This window comes from Mobula birostris, chromosome 13, assembly GCF_030028105.1.
Source record: "Mobula birostris isolate sMobBir1 chromosome 13, sMobBir1.hap1, whole genome shotgun sequence".
Lineage (NCBI taxonomy): Eukaryota > Metazoa > Chordata > Chondrichthyes > Myliobatiformes > Myliobatidae > Mobula > Mobula birostris.
Window position 1 is genome coordinate 44,042,717 of NC_092382.1, and position 19,873 is coordinate 44,062,589.

A 19,873-nucleotide genomic window follows, 5' to 3' on the forward strand; every position below is an offset into this window, starting at 1 on the left:
GGTCCGGAACAAGAGGAGGTAGAACAAGCAACACACACAAAATGCTGGAGGAACTCAGCAGGCCAGGCAGCATCTGTGGAAAAGTGTACTAATGCAGAATTCCGGCATTTTGTGTGTGTTGCTTGGATTTCCAGCATCTGCAGAATGTCTCTTGTTTGTGATTGGAGGTAAAATAAAGGAGATTATCAGAACTGGCGATGTAAAAGATTTTGTTCCCTTTCTCCGAGTTCCTAACCCTTTGATGGCTGGAGCTCAGCTCTGTCTGAGAGATCCATCGGCTCCCATTCCCTCATCAGCCTAAGCTCCCCGGGTTCCGTGCAGGGATCGTGGGGCTGAGAGAGAGAGAGAAGAGAACAGGACTATCCCGGGATCGCGGGGCACAGTTTCCGGAGTCACAGCAATTGCCCCTCAGTCGGTAGTGAAAACGGTCTCACGGAGAAACACTCACCGGCAGCGATATCCGAGGCCTTTTGTGTACTGCGCATGCGTGATATTCGGGACATCCGCAACCCTGACGCCTGCGCATTCGATCGGTGCTTCAGCGACAGCGATAATTGTAACGCAGAGCTTTCAAGTTAATCACGGTGCCATTGAAAGTTTCCGCGCGGTTCAAGTACATAACTCAGTCTTTTTTTGTGTAGAAAACTCAGCACCTCTTTTAACGCAGAAAGCAGCTCTAATAAAACAATACAATATCAGCAAACGTTCCGCGTGTTTAATGCCAAAGTAAAACGTTCTTACAAATGCAGATATAAAACACAAGAGATTCTGCTGTTGCTGGAGATGTGGACACATACACATAAAATGCTGGAGGAACTCTGCAGTTCAGGCAGCAACTAAGCAGAGGAGTACACAGCCAATGCATGCTGAAGGGGCTCGGCCTAAACGTTGTTTATTTGTTCCTCTCCACATTGGCTGCCTGATCTGTTGATTTTCACCAGTATTTTAAAGAAATTAACCATTTTTTGATCAACCAGTTCCCAAATGCTTTTGATCTTTCATTTGTAGGCACATCCTGCCGGTCTGATTCCTCTTCTTCCCCCTCCTTGTAAACTCCTGGCCGCATCTCTTTCCGGAGCCCCAAAGCTCTGATTCAGACTGGCAATTCTTTGGTTTCTGACTCTGCTCCATCGAAGATTCACTCTCTAGTCTGCTGTCAGACTTTAGCAGCGCATTGCAACAACCCAGCTGTCTGAGGCACAGTCGTTTGAAATTAGTGAAAATGACACAAAACGTTGAAAAGAGCAGGGAAGAAGGAGCTTAACCACCTTAGTCCAGAGTCCTGAAGAACGTCAAAACCACAGTGAGCTCATCGTGTTATTCAGCCTGGAGAAAATCATGCAAGAAATTCATGCATGTGTATAAGAGGATGAGAGGCTTTGATCGTGTGGATAGCCAGAGGCTTTTCCCAGGACTGAAACGGCAAACACGAGGGGGAATAGGTTTAAGCTGCTTGGAAGTAGGCACAGAGGAGATGTCAGAGCTAAGTTTTTTAAACAAAGTGTGTGTGTGTGTGTGTGTGTGTGTGTGTGGAATGCACTGCCAGCGACGGTGGTAGAGACGGATACAATAGGGTCTTTTAAGAGACTCTTAGATAGGTACATGGAGATTAGGAAAATAAAGGGCTATGTGGTAGGATAATTCTAGACAGTTTCTAGAGTAAGTTACATGGTCGGCACAACGCTGTGGGCTAAAGGGTCTGTAATGTGCTGTAGATTTCTATGATTCCATGAAATTCAAGGGAAATCTCCTAACCCACGGAGTGGTGACCAGTTGCAACCTGTCATTACAGGGAGAGTGAGGGGGGAATGGCAGGGATAGATTTTGATAAACTAATATGAGACATAAACATAGGCAGGGACCAGAGGGGCCGAGTGGCCTCTCTAGTGTACATCGTGAGTGTGGTAGAGACAGCAAGTACCTGAGACAGGGGAGTGAATACAGAACTGATTTATCTTTCACAGATCCAGAATATTAAACACTAGTCTAGTTTAAGGCTAACATCAGCAGAACAGACTTTTCCAATGCTCAGTGACTAGGGTTCAGTCCTGGGTGCGATGAGCAGCCGCAATAACTGCAGAATCTGACAGTAACAATCCCTCATGAACCTGCAGCTGCCTTCAGTCACCGTGATGGTTAAATATTTAACACAGAGCTGATTTGAACTTCCTCCCTGATGTGAAGTTGCTGATGTTGCAGCAGCTGGGATGATTGAGTAAAACCCTTTGCTCACTCCGGACAGAAATGTGGCCTCTATTTATAGTGAACTCACTAGAGCATCACAAGGTGGGTTAACTGAATGAGTCTCTTCGCACACACGGAGCAGGTGAACGGCCGCTTCCCAGTGCGAAGCTGCTGGTGTATCTGCGATGGCCGACTGAATCCCTTCCAAACTGAGAGCCAGTGAATGATGTCACACTGCTAGCAACGTCATGGCAATGTATCCAATCAGATCACGGATATGGACACGTGATCGGGCTCTCCTTGTAGCGAGTGGGGCGCTGTCTTCTCCAGCATCTCCGCCTCCACATTCAAGGATCGGCGGCATTCAAGCGCTGGTGAACTGACAGATACAGCGGAACTAACGGGCTGTAGTGTTTGTGGTTCCCATACACAAATCCTTTGACTTTTCTGCACTGTTAAAAGTTTATAAAGCACGTCAGTGGGTGTAGGACAACATTTCAACTCAGATAATTTTAGTCTCCATGGTTAGTTCTGATAAAAAAAATACTGTCACAGCTCAAAACAAGTTGGAGGAACAAGAAACACACACAAAAAATGCTAGTGGAAAGCAGCAGGCCAGGCAGCATCAATAGGAAGAGGTACAGTCGACGTTTCGGGCCGAGACCCTTCGTCAGGACTAACTGAAAGAAGAGATAGTAGAGATTTGAAAGTGGGAAGGGGGAGGGGGGGATCTGAAATGATAGGCGAAGACAGGAGGGGGAGGGACGAGGCTAAGAGTGGGAAAGTTGATTGGCAAAAGAGATACCAGACTGGGGAAGGGAGAAGATCGTGGGACGGGAAGCCTGGGGAGAGAGAAGCGGGGAGGGGACCCCGGAGGGTGGAGAGCAGGCAAGGAGTTATGGTGAGAGAGGCAGAGGGAGAAAAAAGAGAGAGAGAGAGAGAGAAAAGGGGGAATAAAAATATATTAAATAAATAAATAAGGGATGGGGTCTGAAAGGGAGGAGGGGCATGAACGGAAGTTAGAGAAGTCAATGTTCATGCCATCAGGTTGGAGGCTACCCAGACGGAATATAAGGTGTTGTTCCTGCAACCTGAGTGTGGCTTCATCTTGACAGTAGAGGAGGCTGTGGGAATCATATCAGAATGGGAATGGAAGGTGGAATTAAAATGTGTGGCCACTGGAATAACAAGACCCTTCTTGGGCCTGCAAGATGTCCCAGTAGGTATTGTAGAGACCGGTGCTTGGAGCCCAGTTGTTCCCAAACTGTGTCAACAATTTGGCTGAGGGACCAAGTCAACATTCCCCAGTCTGTTATTGACACAAAATGTACATTTATATCCTGAAAATGACACCAACTGTATATTAGATCCCGAGAATTTCGGGAGTTTGGAAAAATTAAATAAGGGTGTCTGTGGGTTTTTGTTTCCCGGGGTTTGTTTCCACGCCCTGATATCGATGTAGTGAAACGGGAGTTCAGAGCCGACACAGCCGGGTCCGATACAGGTCAGACGGGGTAAGTTACAGGCGACACTCCGCTCCGGGACCGTCGGCACCGAAACATTTAGAGTAACGCCGCAGTAATTCGGAGCAGGTCAGGAAGAATATTAAATAAAACCAACACGGGAACTTTCTGATCCGATCTCCTGACAGAGTGTGAAGGAGCCGCGGCGAAGAGTAGTTGCGGAATTTAAAATAAGCGAGCCGAGCCGGGCCCGTGTGGGCGGAAGCCGAGGAGGACATCGATGCCTGCGAACGGGGGAAGTAAATCTGCAACGAGCTTTGGAAACTGTCCGTGGACAAAGTCGAAGACAGCGGGGCTGAGCGGTACCGGACAGTGTGAACAGATGTGACCGGATCGCGGGAATCACTGTCGCTGAGAAAGTTCCCGAGGCTTTCTCGGCCTTGCATATCAGTCAGAATCCTGATGGACAGAGATTTACACTGATTTCCAAACCGTTCCCGGCCTCCTTTCCGAACCCTGCTCTCCGTGCAGCGCCCCGAACCGGAACGTTTCTCTCGGCACCGGCACCTGTGAGGCGCCGGCGATTCCTGGAATATGACTGGCTTTCTACCGTCCTCACGCCATTACTCCCGTTCGTGTTAATACTACTATTCAACGCTCTGACAGTCAGACACATTTTAGTGACCAGTCGCGTCCGTAAGGGGCTGAGGGGTCAGAGCAAGGCGGAGAACCGCAGTGACCCGGAGATGGAGAGCAGGAGGAGGTCTGTGATCTTACTTCTCACCATCTCCGGAAGCTTCATCACCCTGTGGTCGGTGAGTGTTGCCGAATTCCTTTACTACATTATTGCCGGACTGGATCAAAATAATTAGAACGATTCTGAATACATGTTTCAACACACCGGAGACATGCTGATGTTATTAAGTTGCTGCACAAACACGTTTATTTATCGGGTAACTCAGTCCAAGTTCAGACAACAGTTCATCAGCGCAGCGAAATAATCCGTTCGTCTCAATTATTCAATTAATTCATAAACATAATGTCTAAGTTCTTCTCAGAGGCGGTCGCAGTGTTTTCACTCTTGACACTACAGAACTCGCGGTCATTGGAGAACATGGCCGCGGGTGGAATAGAACTGCTTTACAATCCGAGAGTGACAGGGCACGGCAACAGAACCTTCGGTGAACAAATCTCCCGACCTTTACCTCCTACCAATTATTAAACCCTTTCTACCTTTTATATCCGTGCTCTTGTCACAACCACAGCATTTTCCATAATGAATCCCATACCCTAATGTAAATTTCCTTTGATCAAGTGAACGGCAAAGCTGTTGCTCCTCGAGACTCCTGAGATCAGGTCGGACCTGGTCTATGCTCGGATTGAGTAGGCAGCACGGCAAAGAGATTTAACTAATTGAATTCTACATCGGCACGTCCTTTAACACGGGATCAGCAGACAACGTCCACATCCACAGATACCCTAACCTCAACATTCACTTGTCTCTCGTAAGTTGGTATCAACTTCCTGATGAGTTTACCTTCACAGGGTTTGCCTCAACAAGATCCAATTATCTCCTGCAGAAAGTCTAAAGATGACTTGCATGACATTGTTAGGAAGATGTCATTTCCTGGGATGTTCATGAGGATGTAACAAAGAATTTCAGTGAACGCAACGCGGTAGAACCATCAATGGGCACTTTACCGAGGCGTTTGGCGAATTTCTGGCGGTTAATTCAGACAGTCAAATGACAAGGAACATGACCATGAAACCACAGGATATCGGAGCAGACTTGTGTCCTTCGTTCCATCGATCTCCTCCAACTTTCCATCGCGGTTGATCTGTTCCTCAACACCAACTTCCTTCTCTTTCCCTAAAACCGTTAGTCCCCTAACCAATTAAGAACCTGTGAACATTTTTCTTGGCCTACGCACCTTCATGGCATCGGGTTTGAGTCGGGAAATGAATGCCAGCATTACATTTGCCTTCGCTAGCACCGAATTAACCTGCGAGTTAGCCTTCAGGAAATGCAAAGCAAGACCTGTGAATCCGTATGCAGCTCGGATTTCACAATGTTCTGCCCAGTTAGAAACTTTTCCCTGCGCATTAATCATTCCTTTCACGACACAATTCCATACGCTGTATTTCACCTGTCACTTCTTTATCCATTCTGTCAACTGACACCCTGACGGCGACAGTACTTGTCTCTACAAGTAGATCCTGTCCATCTGAATCCCATCCATTCGCTGACTGATCACTGTTGAAAAGCTCATCCACCAGTAGTTATCTGGCGTATCTCTGCATCAATATATAGCGATAGACTATTTACTACAGCAATCTCTGATCGTTTCCCATATCATTGTATCATTTCTTAATGCATGCATTACTAAATGACAATAAAAGAGGGCTGCGTGTCTTCATAATCTAAATAATATCCTTTGATAAGGATAGTCAGGATCGGAGGACACTCATGTAAAATTCCAACATCTCTTCCACTCTAATGACGACATTCTGTCAGATTGCACAGATCCCTGCAGTGAGCTCACAAACTATGCCCATCTGAAGAGTGACTGTAGATTTACTCATTTACACAGATGCTGCCTGGCCTACTGGATTCCTCCAACATGTTTGTGTGTTGCTTTCGATTTCCAGCATCTGTAGATTCTCTCGCGTTTGTAAATGTAGATGTGATGTATTCATTTAACACTTCGTTCATTTTCCGTGTGTTCTGCACCTTATCACCGTTGACGCTAGTGGCGTCCATTCCAAACCTAAGCATGAAATTGCCTATTTACCCCAAAAATACATTACAGTGCAAAAGTAATTGGCACACTTACGTAGGTAGAGCGCCTAAGATTTTTGCACAGTACTGCATTTATCATTGTAGAGCAGAGAACGTGTTGGTAAATGGGTTTAACATTTTGTTCATGTCCTGTGGTTCTGCACTTTATCACCGTTGACGTTAATGGCGTCCATTCCACACCCAGGCATGAAATTGCCTATTTACACCAAATATACATTACCGTGCAAAAGTCATTGGCAGATTTATATAGATAGGGCATGACTAAATGTCTCTCAGGTGCTCTCTGTTCCCTCCCCTCTATTCTCAACAATGATACCATTCTCACTGTCAGTCCACAATAGAGACCAATATCAGAACCAGGTTTATCGCCGCTCTCAGTTTTTTTCTGTATATGCATGACATTTGCACAGCACCATAAAGGGTGTCCTCTCGGTTTCTCTTCTATCCTTTCCAGTAGGGATATTTCATAGCGGCCCAGCACTGCTAATGTACTGCCACGACCCTTGGACTCCACAAGGAACTGCTCGGACCCAGCGAACTATCTCTGACCATATCCCGTCATTTTTCATGACGATGTCCTCAGTGACCATTGCCAAAGGCCTAATTTGGCCAGCCGGGATTATTAATCTAACATGAACATTGTGCCACTGACGACTTCTTAAAAATTCCGCAGTGGTGCGCCGCCCGTTGATAATATAATATCGCGAGGTGCTCTCCGCTGTAATTTTAGAGGCTCTCTCCAGAGTCCAGCACGTAGATGCCATTATGAAGAATGCATGTCAGCACCTCTACTTTCTTAGAAGTTTTTTAAAGATTTGGCATGTCATTAAAACATAGAAATGTTTCTGTGTGAATTTGTGGTGGAGAGTACATTGACGGGTTGCTTCATGGTCCAGCAAGGAATCACCAATCCCCTTCTACAGCAAACCTACAAAAAGCAGTGGATGTGCAGTAACAGAGAGCTAATGGCGGGAGAGTTAGAAACAGAGGGACAATATAGTCAGAATCAGAACCAGATCTGTAAGCACCGGCGTGTGTTGTGGAATTTGTTACCCTAGCAGCAGAAGTTCAATGTAATCCATAATGTAGATGATAAATAAGTAAACAGATAAATAATTAACTAAATTACAGAATATGGGTGTTACAAGAATTACCCCTCGTAATAATGATCAGTGAGGCACAGAGAATCTGTATTTACTGACAAGTAACTTTTATTATTTCTACTAGAAAGTACGTGGGTTCACATTCATATCTACCTGCACGCACCCTTCTAGAACCCCTGACACTTCGTGAACAGACAATGAAGAGAAAAGGTATTACCCGCGAAAGTAGTATCCTGATTTGGCGTTTGTGTTCTGCAGGTGGTCTAAAGCCGTGTGAAAAGCCTCTGAGATTACGTCTGTCTTTGACCTATTGTGACAATAGGCAAATTGTAATGGGTCCAGGTACTTGCTAGGGCAAGAGTTCAGTCTAGTCATGACCAACCTCTCAAAACATTTCTTCACTGTAAATATGAGTGCTACCAGGCGACAGTCATCAATGCGCCTCACATTATTCTTCTAAGGCACTGGTATAATTGTGGCCGTTTTGAGCAAGTGGGAAATTCCATCCGTAGCAGTGAGAGGTTGAAAATGTCCCTGAATACTGCCGACAGTTGGTTGGCACAAGTTTTCAGAGCATTACGAATTATTCCATCCGGACCTTAGGTCTTCCAGACTTCACCCTCTTTATAGACAGCCTAACATTGGCCTCCGTGAGAGAGATCACAGGGTCACCGGGTACAGCAGAGATCTTCACAGCTGCAGTTATCCATAGATCGCTGCAGGTGTTCTCGCAAACTAATAGGGTGGTTAATATGATGTCATGAAAAAACTTCAATTACCCTGATGTACTCTAAACTGAGACCTTCCTATTGCAAATGGGGTAGAATTTATTAGGTACATCTAAGAGAGTCACTTAAATCAACATGCAGATGGTTCAACACGAGGGAGAGCTGTACTGGATCTGGCGTTGCGCGATGCGCCTGGCCAGGAGACTGACCATTCAATGAGTGAACACAACTCTTTAAGTTTCAAGGTAATTATAGATAAGGATAAGCACGGATTTTGCGGGAGAGTATTAAACTGAAGCAGGGCAAATAACAAGGTCACTGGGCAGAAACTAGAGAAAGTTAATAGGGAACAGCTGTTTTTGCAAAGACTACATCCAGCACGTCAGGGATATTAAAGACCAACTACCCACAGTACAGGGCAGGGATGTTCCAGTCAGAGGGAAGGACGCGGATCACAAGGTTATTGGACCTTCAAGTTCGAGAACTTAGTGAACAAGAAATAAGAAAAGCATGTAATGCTTAGGAAGCTCGACTCAAATGGAGCCCTGGAAGGTTAATAAATATGCCAGCAAAGACCTCAAGAAGGAAATTAGGAAAGCCAGGAGAGGCCATGAAAAGTCATTGGCAAGTAGGATTAAGGAGAATCCCAAGGCACTCTGTATACACGTCAAGAGCAAGAGGATAACTAGGGAAAGCAAGAGACCACCCAGGGATAAAGGCAGGAGGAAGCATTTGCTTGGATGTGAAAGATGTGGCTGAGCTCCTTAATGAATAACTTATATCAGTATTTGCCAATGAGAAGGATATGGAGGAGCGGATGTGGGACAGTGTCCAGATTTTTAATATGCCAAGGAATTTGGAAGTAAAGGAGGAAATAGTGGTCTCTTAATTAGAATTAAGCTGTTTAATTCCCCAGGGCCTGATGGGACATACCCCAAGTTATTAAGAGGCAAGTGAAGGGATTGCTGTGACCTTGATCATTATCTTTGTGTCTCCCTAGCGGCAGGCAGGGTCCTGGAAGACTGGCAGGAAGCTGATATTGATCCATCTTTCAAGAAGGGAACCAGGGATAAACTTGGAAGCTATAGAAGGCGGAGTCTCACATCAGTGGTAGGGAATTCACTGGAGAGAACTCTTATGATTCTTACACGATATATGAATATTTGGAAACTCATAGTCTTATTAAGAAGAGCCAGCGTGGCTTTGTGCAGGACAAATCATGTGTTACTAACTTAAGTGCGTTTTCCGAAGAACTGGTGAGGGTGATTGGTGACGGTAGAATTGTGGATGTAATATACATGGATTTTATTGAGGCGATTGACGGGGTTCCTCGTGGGAGGCTCTTTCAGAAGATTACGCCATTTAGATTCAGAACAGACTCACCCATAGAAGAAGTGGGTGGTAATAGGAGAGACTTATACCAGCGGGAGGTCTGTGATTAGTGCTGTTCTACAGGGATATGAACTGGGACCTCTACAGTTTGTGATGCATATAAATGACCTAGATGAAATGTACATGGGTGGGTTAGTAAGTACGCCACCGATACAAAGTTTGGTGGCGTGGATAGCGTTGAGAATGGCAAAGAACACATTGGGATATCCTGCAGAACAGTTACAGATATGGGTGGGGAAGTGGCAGATGGAGTTCAATGCAGCGAATGTGAGATGTTGCACCTTGGTGGTTCAAATGTAAAGAGATTGTACACTGTTAGTGACAAGACGGGCAAGAACATAGGGATCTCGGTGTGCAAGCTCACAGCTCGCTGAAAATAGCTACAGAGGTTGATAGGGCAGTTAAGAAGGCAAATGGCATGCTTTCCTTTATTAGCTGAGATATTGCGTTCAAAAGTCAAAGTTATCCTACCCCTTTATAAAACTCTAATTAGGTCACATCTGGAGTAATGCACATAGATCTGGTCACGCCATTATCGCAAGAATATCGAGGATTTGGAAAGGGTGCACGAGAGGTTTACCAGGATATTACCTGGATTAGAGGGCATGAGCTATAATTAGTGGTTGGACAGACTTGGGCTGTTTACTCTGGAGTGCTGAGGGGAAAACTGATCGAGGTTTATAAGATTATGATAAGTATAGAGTAGACAGACAAAATCATTTCCTCGGAGTGAAGTATCTAATACCGGAGGGCAGGCATTTCTTGTGAGAAGGAATAAGATCAAAGGAGATGTGAGAAGCAAGTTCCTTTACAGAGATTGGTGGGTGGCTGGTATGCTCACCTGGGGTAGTGCTGAAGGCAGATACACTAGGGACTTGTAAGAAAGGCTCAGATGAGCACATGACTGCGTAGAGAATGGAGGGGTATGGGCATTATGTAGGTATAAGGGGTTAGTTTTATTTGGTCAATTGGTTACTCATTTGTTCAGTTCAGCACAATATTTTGGGCCAAAGTGTCAGTTCATGTGTTGTTCTGTTCTCTTTTCTATGTCTCTGTTCTATAACATTGTAACTCTACAATATTTCAATGAGATTTTCAGTTCATTGTGCTGTTTTACCTATCGAGCTCCAGAACCTCTTCCAACATTTTTGGAATTTTGCCAGCCCATTCCTCATTTCCATAAAGGATTCTCACATCACTCCCTGGGACTGGGAGAGGTTCCCCATCACCAGGATGAAGAGTGGGGAATCCTCTGTCGGGGTTCCCTTCTCTGTGAGCTCTGTGATTTCCTGTAAACAATGAACTTGTTGAATGACAGCCAGTGTGAAAGAGAATGCAGAGGGCAATATCTTCTCAGCGATGGGACATCCCAGTGACTTTGAACACAGGACTAGCCTCTTTATCCATTCTGTAAGTTTCTGGGATATGTTGGGACCAGGTTAGGTCCTCAGAGATCTTGACACGCAGGAACTTGGAACTGCCCACTCTCTCCACTTCTGATCTCCCTATGAGGATCGGTATCTGATCCCTTGTCTTGCCGTTCCTGAATTTCACAATCAGCCCTTTCGTCTTACTGACGGTGCGTGCAATGTTGTTGCTGAGACACCACTCCACTAGCTGGCATATCTCGTTCCTGTGCGCCCTCTCGTCTCCATATCATATTCTACCAACAATGGTTGTGTCATCAGTGCATTTATAGATAGTATATGAGCTATGTCTAACCGCACAGTCATGGGTGTACAGAGAGTACAGCAGTGGGCTAAGCACACCGCACCCCCCCCGCCCCGAGGTGCACCAATGTTGACCGTCAGCGTGGAGCAGATATTAACACCAACCCGCACCAGATTGTGGTCTTCCAGTTAGGAATTCGAGGATCCAATTGCAGAGGGAGGCACAGGGGCCCAGGTTCCGTAACTTCTCAATCAGGATTGCGGGAATGATGGTGTTAAATGCTGAGCTATTGTCACCAAACAGCATCCTGCATAGGTATTTGTATTATCCAGGTGGTCTAAAGGCGGATGAAGAGCCATTAACATTGCTTCTGCCATTCACCTGTTGTGGCGATAGGCAAATTACAGTGGGTCCAGATGCTTGTTGAAGCAGGAGTTTACCCTAGTCATGACCAACCTCTCAAAGCATTTTATCACTGTCGATGTGAGTGCAGCCAGGTGATAGTCATTAAGGCAGCTCACATGAATCTTCTTCGGCACTGGTATAATTGTTGCTTTTTTTTTGGAGGAGTGGGAAATTCCACCCGCAGCAGTGAGAGGTTGAAAATGTCCTTGAATACTCTCGCCAGTTGTTTGGCACAGGTTTTCAGAGTCTTTCCAGGAATTCCATCAAACCTTTCGCCTTGCGAAGATGCACTCACTTTAAAGATAGCCTAACATCAGCCACTGAGACGAAGACCAGAGCGTCACCGCGTTCAGCAGGGGTCTGCACAGCTGTAGTTGTACTCGCGCGTAGTTGGGTATATCTGGTAGTGAAGCACCGCTGCCATTCATGCTATTGGGTTTTGCTTTATAGGGAGTAATGTCTTGCAAACCCTGCCAGAGTTGTCGTACATCCGATGTCGCCTCCAACCTCGCTGGAAATTGTCGCTTCACCCTCCACAAATCATACCTGGTTTTCTGGTACAGACCAGATCGCCAGATTTAAATGCCACAGATCTAGTCTTCAGCAGACGACGTATCCTCCGGTTCATCCACGGCCTTTGGTTTGGGAATGTACAGTAATTCTTTGTAGACACACACTCAGCCACACAGTTTTAATGAAGTTGGTAAAAGCCACACTATACTCATCCAGATTCGAAGATGAATTCCTGAATACAGTCCAGTCCACCGATTCAAAGCAGACCTGTAGGCGCTCCTGCGCTTCCCTTCACCGTACCTTCTTGGTCCTCACTGCTGGTGCTGCAGTCTTCGGGCTCTGCTGTACTCAGGGAGCAGAAGTACAGCCAGGTGATCAGACTTCCCGAAGTGAGGGCGTGGAATAGCACAGTAGGCATTCTTGATGGTGGTGTAACAGTGGTCCAGTGTGTTGTTCCTCTGGTATTGCAAGTGATCTGTTGATGGTAATTGCTTCGTGATTTTTTTTTCAGATTGGGACGGTTAACATCCTCCAAAACGCTGGTGAGAGCGTTGAGGTACGCTGTTTCGTGTATGTTGATCCCATTGCTCTTTCCTTATGCCACCAAAATTTTTGACTAAAATGTCTGTTCTCTCTTCTCTCCAACAACCTTGAAACAAGTAGAGTGATGATCATTGGTCCCAAACGAGGTCCGCACTGACACAGAAGCCTCTTGAACCGTCTTGTTCCCCCAGAAGCGATCGAGTGCAATGGTCTGACTTTCAATATGATCATCACCATTTCATTTTTCAAAGCAGTCCCGGAGGCACAAAGCACATTTGACCCAATCTACATCGTTGGAACGTTGGCAGTCTCAGGCAATATTTGTGAGGAGTTTATTAAGTAATATTATTATTATTATTATTTCTACTGCTACTATTATTACTGTTATTGTATTGGCGTGTGGCCAAGTGGTTCAGGTGTTCGTCTAGTGATCTGAAGGTCGCTAGTTCGAGCCTTGGCTGAGGCAACGTATTGTGTCCTTGAGCAAGGCACTTAACCACACATTGCTCGGCGATGACACCGGTGCCAAACTGTATGGGTCCTAGTGTTTCTGGGAAGAGGTCTCCAACTCTGAGTCGGGCTTTCGATGCTTCTTTGTCACCAGTTAGTCTGCCCAAATCATTGCAATGTCTCCCATGGAGGGTCATACTCGTTCCACTGGTTAACGTATTCTTCCATAGTGATGATTCATTTTTCTGAGTTGGCCTCTCATTTAAGTTTTCTGGTCTGTATTTCTTATCAGAATTGCATTTTCCTGCATAGAGTGCTGAATCCTGTTTATTTTGTATGAAAATATATACTTCAGAAATATTATCAGATAGTTGGGTGATTTTTTAAATGTCTGTTTTAGCTCTTTCTCCTTCGGTTCTCAGTAGTGTTTATCTAAATGTGTTTGAGTGTAAATAGACTTTTCTAAATTTGTCAATTAAGTTCTTATTTTTAATTGTGAAGTTTCCAGACTGGAATGGGACCAAGATATTTTGCTGAAATAATATGCTAATATGGGTATAACAAAGGTGTATATTGCCTTTGTTGTATTTGCTATGTCATGGAGATCTGCTTGGGAAATCCTATTATGCCCTTAAGTAAATTTTGTCAACAGTTGTTGTTTTTTTTTTTTAATTTTCGCCCTATTTTCTATTTTATTTACCTGTTAATATTCCGGATACCTGGACCAAAACGGTGATTCCCATCGATAGATGCTGCCTGACCTGCTGAGCTCCTCCAGCACATTGTGAGTATGGCTTAAGACTTCCAGCATCTGCAGTATCTCTTGTGTCCCATATTCTTGTATGTTTCCGAAAAAGACATGCAAGTAGGCAGAGAGGGTGCTGTGGCTCTGTTGGTAAAAAAGTTAAATCAAATCATCAGAAAGTTGACATGGTTTTGGAAGGTGTGGAGTCATCGTGGGTAGAACTAAGGAACTGCAAGGGTGAAAAGATTTTGATTTGTTTTGGAGACCCCCAAACAGTAGTAAGTATACTGTCTGCAAATTAGAACGGAAGAAAGAAAATGCATGCCAAAACAGCAATGTTACAAGAGTAATGGGAGATAGTCAGCAGACAGATTGGGAAAATCAGGTCGGCGCAGGATCCCAAGAGGGAGGTTTCCTAGAATTCCCACAAGATGGCTTTTTTACAGCAGCTCCTGATTGAGCCCAGCTGGGGATGAGCTATTCTCAACTGGGTGTTGTGCATTGAACCGGAATTAATTAGAGTTACTTAATGAAGAAGAACCTATAGGGGCAAATGATCTTAATGTAATGGAATTCACCCTGAAATATGAGAAGGAGTAGCTAAAGTGAGATGTACCAGTATAACCATAGAATGAATAGAATTACAAAGTCATGAGAGAAGAATTGGCCGAAATTGAAAAGAAAAGAACATGGGCAGGGATGACGACAGAATGGCTGGAATTTCTGGAAGCAATTCAAAGGCACAGGATATATACATAAAAAAGAGAAAGATGTATTCTAAAGACAAGATGAAACAATCATGGCGAAGCCAACATAAAACAAGAAAGAGAGGGCATATAACAGAGCAAAAATGGTGGGAAGTTAGAAGATTGGGAAGCTTTTAAAAACCAACAGATGGCAACTTTAAAAGAAATAATTCAAAAGAAGAAAAAAGATGGAAAACCAAGTTAAGCTAGCCAGTGATATTAAGGAGGATGCCAAATGTTTCTTCAGACACATAAAGTGTAAAGGAGAGGCGAGAGTGGATATTGGACAACTGGACACCGATGCTGGAGGAGTAGTATTGGGGGACATGGAACTGGCGGATGTACTGAATAAGTATTTTGCATCAGTCTTCACTCTGGAAGACACTAGCAGGATGGTGGATGTCCAGATATCAGTGGTCAGAATTGTGCAAATTTACATTACTCAGGAGAAGGTTCTTGGAAATAGAATGGTCTGCAGTTAAATAGGTCACCTGGACCAGAAGGTGTACATCTGAAAGTGGTGGCTGAAAAGATTGTGGAGGGATTAGTAACTATGCTTCGAGAATCAGTGGATTCCGGTACGATTCTGGAAGACTGGAAATTTGGAAATACCACTCCACTCTTCAAGAAAGTAGAGAGGTAGAAGATACAAAATTATGGGCCAATTAGTCTGACCTCAGTGGTTGGGAAGATATTGGAGTCGGACATTGAGGACGTGTTTTCAGGGTGTCTGGGGCACATGATAAAATTAGCCATTTTCAGCATGTTGTCTTCAAGGGAAAATCTTGTCTGACAAGCATGATGACATTCTTTGAATTCATTGAAGAAGTAACAAGTAAGACAGACAGAGGAGAATCAGTTGATGATGTGCACCCGGACTTTCAGAAGGTACTTGACAAGATGCCATCCATGGGTCTGCTTAAAAGATAAGAGCCGATGATATTACATGAAAGATTCTTGCATGGATAAACAGTGTCTGATTGGCAGGAGGCAAAGAATAGAAATAAGGGGAACCTATTCTGGTTGGTTGCCGGTGACTGGTGGCTTTCCACAGGGATCTGTGTTGGGACCGATTCTTTTCATATTATATGGTAATGACTTAGATGGCAGAATGGATAGCTTTGTTGGAAATTTTGCCGATGATACCAAGATAGGTGGAGGGACAGGTAGTTTTGAGGAAGTAGAGAGGCTACAAAAGGACTTCGACAGATTGGAGGAATGGGCAAAGAAATAGCAGATGAGATACAGTGTAGGGAAGGGTATAGGCATGCACTTTTGGAAAGGGAATAAAAGTGGCAGATGAAATACAGTGTAGGGACTGCAGGTCTGCATTCAGGTACTCAGGTTCCCTCAGGATTATGTTGCCGAACGTTATCAGCCAAACACTCCGATACAATACGTGCTTCATTTTGTTACAGACAAAAGTACCATTTTGGAACTAGAAGTAAAGTACATTTCCACAGTGGTGGAGAAACGCTCAAACACCCCTCACCATCTGTGAAAACCCTTCCAACCCCTCCACCACACCCCATCACTGTAAACCCCTCTGACCCCGACAGCACTCGTTATCTCTGCAAAACCCTCTGCCATCCACCCTGGTGCATTCAGGCGACAGTTGACCCGAGAAAGACACTGCCGTGGCAGAAGGCAGGGCTCATAAAACACCCTCACACTTTCTCTTTGTAAACCTTCAGATCTGCATGGCTGTCTTGACTAAACCTCTTCCCACATTGTCTCCTGTTTAAAAAAGAACTATTCCCTTTTCTCAGTTCATTTGTCCACACCATATCTGCTCACAGGATGAGATTTTCCTTTCCGGGACACCACAGATGGTCTCCTCTTGAACAGAATGGGTTTCCCTTCCTCCAGCATTGAGGCTGATCTCAGTCCAATCGATTCTATTTCCTGAAAATCTACCTTCACTCCATCTTACAGTCACCTTAACATTGACAGAGTCCCTCTTGTCCTCACCTGCAGCCCCATGAGCCTCCACATCCAAGGCATCATCCTCCACAACTTCTCTCATCTCCAACCACCAAACACAACTTTATCCCACCGCCGCCCCCCCCCCACCAACACTCTGCTTTCCAGAGAGATTTCCCTGTCTATTCGCCCCTCCCCACTAATCCCTTTCTTGGAACGTGTCCTCCCAAGCGAGGGAAGTGCTACACCTTCCTATTTACCTCCTCCCTCAGCTCCATGCAGGATCACCATCAGCCCTTCCAGGTGAGGCAACACTTCACCTGCGGGTCTGTTGGGTTCTTCTACTGTATCCGGCGCTCCCAGTGCGGCCTCCCGTACATCAGTGAGACCTAATGTAGATTGGGAGACGGCTTTATCAAGCACATTCGTTCCGTCCGCAACGAACTGTATTTCCCGATGACCAACCATTTAAAATCCACGCTTCATGCCAATTTGACATGCCGGTTCATTGCTCTACTAACAAGATGAGGCCACTCTCTGGTTGGAGGATCAACACCTTATATTGCATCTGAGTCACCTCCAACTTGACATCATGAGCATCGATTCCTTTAACTTCCACCTCAACCTTCTCTTTTCCCTCTCCCATTATGTCCTCCCTCCTCGCTTCTCCTCCACTGCCTCATATTTCTCTCTGGTGCCTCCTCTCCTGCCCTTTCTCCCATGATCCACTCTCTCATGCTGTCGGATTCCTACTTTTCAGCCCATTGCCTTTTCCAAGCAATTGTGTGCTTGTCGGCATCTATAACAGAATTTTTAGCTGAGATAAAAAGTAAAAATAGGAAACATACAATTCTACTGGAGTGAATGCAGAGGGGAGTCGGATGGAAATTTATTAGAAATCTGGAAGTGAGATGTCATTATTTTCCTCGAAGCAGAGTAGGCATCGGTGGTTTCGGTAAAAAAAAACCGCGCAATTCGGAATCAGTGCTGTGGTGTTAAACATTCCTCCATAACATTTTTGTCTAATGCGATGGACAACTGCAAGCTTTACTGTAAGTTCGTGTTGGCCTTTTTTTTCCAATTTAATTTTTATGCAAAAGACTAAAGTAGGAAATGAGCGGCATTTTTGCCGATTTGGTCTTGAATGTCCTCAGAACCTGTCTGGCTTTCTCAGACCGAAAAGGGTCTGGCGGTGACGAGTGCGGGAATATGGTGGAAAGCTGAAAATAAAAGGTAGGATGAGTTTAATAATCGGTAGGAGTGGAGTCGCGGGGTGCGGGTGTCGGAGACTCTGTTCCTGTGCTGTGTTTCTCTCGGGTACTAAACCAGATTTACTCTCCCCCGCTGCCACGTTCTCCGATGACTGCCGGTTCTGTAGAGTCAAGATCGAAAACATTGCGACCGCCTCCGAGAAGAGCTAGATATTTTTTTATTAATTAGTTGAATAATTGATGTGAGCGGATATTTCACTGTGCTGATGAACTGCTGTCTGAACTTGGACTGAGTTACTCCATAAACAAACGTGTTTGTGCAACAACATAATATCATCAGCATGTCTCTGGTGTGTTGAAAAATGTGTTCAGAATCATTTTAATTATTTGTGTAGCCCCGCCTGGCCAGCCTCAGGGTCGCTCAGCTCGCCGTCGTCTGGGGAAACAGCCCTCAGCCCCGCCAAACAAGGTAATTGGTTTGTGTGGATGCAGTGTGATATACCCCACCCCACCCAAATGAGAGACAGTACACCAGATACAATTAAATGAATTACAGTTTTATAGATATTACTGGAACTATATAATTAATAGAGAATAAAATATAAAAGGAAAATAAAAGGCACCACACCTATCAAAGTTCTATCGCTTAGTGTAAAAACAGTTGGAGCTCAGGACCCTCCTCGTTTACCCTGCGTCTCCCCTCGGACCACCTCGACCTGCCGCCTGGGACCAACAACGATGGTCGACTAGACGCTCCACACGCGTCCGTCTCCGTCTCCTCTCCTCGCCGAACACCCTGGACCTCGGACTCCTGCTCGGGGTCCGACCCTGTTAGCGGACTCACAGCACCTTGTCCATCCTCTGTCTCTCTCTCCCGCCTTCTCCCAAAAACCCACATCACGATAACTTACAGACACACAGAAAGAATAACATCTATCCCAATTGGTTTGTTCACCCTCTTATCTGTACGTAATCCAATCAAACTGCTAGCGGGAGGACTTTCTCGGCAGTTAACATAACAAAGAAGCCATTTCAATTATAACATAACAAAGAAGAAACGCCTTACACTCTTCCCCACCAAATAAAATTCATGTCCTCATGACATTAACAGAGTTCACCATTTCTCCTTACAAAACACAACACTCAACCCAGGTGCATAAAGCAGTGACATAACTTCCCAGGGTTGTAGAGATCACACCATTTTCTCCCGGCGCTGTATAAGTCAACCTCTCCGGCGGGTGCCTACTCCTCTGAAACCTCTGTACCTCCTCAGCTGACTCTTCTGGCTCAGACTCCACAGATGACACCACGGGCCTACCTGTCGGACCCTCACCCTCACTGGGATCCCTCGGCACCTGTGAGCCCTCTGCCTCGGGCTCTGGTTTCACCCTCTCTTTCCCCAATGCTGGCTGTATTTCAGGTGGCTCCTCAGCACCCTCCCTCCTCTCCCCTAACTCGGTGGGGGAAGGGCCAGGAGCCTCTTCTTCCGGTACCGGGGAATCAGTGAACGGAAAGAGGTGCCACACGTCCGAATCATCGTCTTCCGATGACGTATCCCTTTTCAGGGTGTGGACCGGCCCCGTCCCTTTCGCAGCGGGCTCTTCCCTTGCCCTGCGCCCTTGCAGAGTTCTCATACTAGCCGTAAACTCCCATTCGGGCTCTGGGTCTACCTTCACCTCTCGACCCAGAGGCAACAGGTGATTCCGATGGAGTACCTTGACAGGCCCCTTCACACCCTCTGGCCTCACCCGGTAAACAGGTAGATTTGGCATCTGGCTCTCTACCACATAGGGGGTGGCCGCCCAGCGATCCGCCAACTTGTGATTACCAGGTAGTCCTAAATCCCAGATAAAGACCCGGTCTCCTGGCAATAGTTGGGAGAATTTTACTTTCTGATCATACCTCTTCTTATTCCTCTAATTCTGCTTGGTGGCCGCCGTTTCAGCCAACTCGTACGCCCTTTTCAACTCTCTCCTTATATCGGACACATAATTCA

The 19,873-nt window shown here is 45.5% G+C and overlaps 1 pseudogene; it reads right to left on the bottom strand.

Moving 5' to 3' along the window:
* Positions 1-19,873, bottom strand: part of LOC140207916 (uncharacterized) — a 55,001-nt pseudogene that overhangs the window by 17,298 nt on the left and 17,830 nt on the right.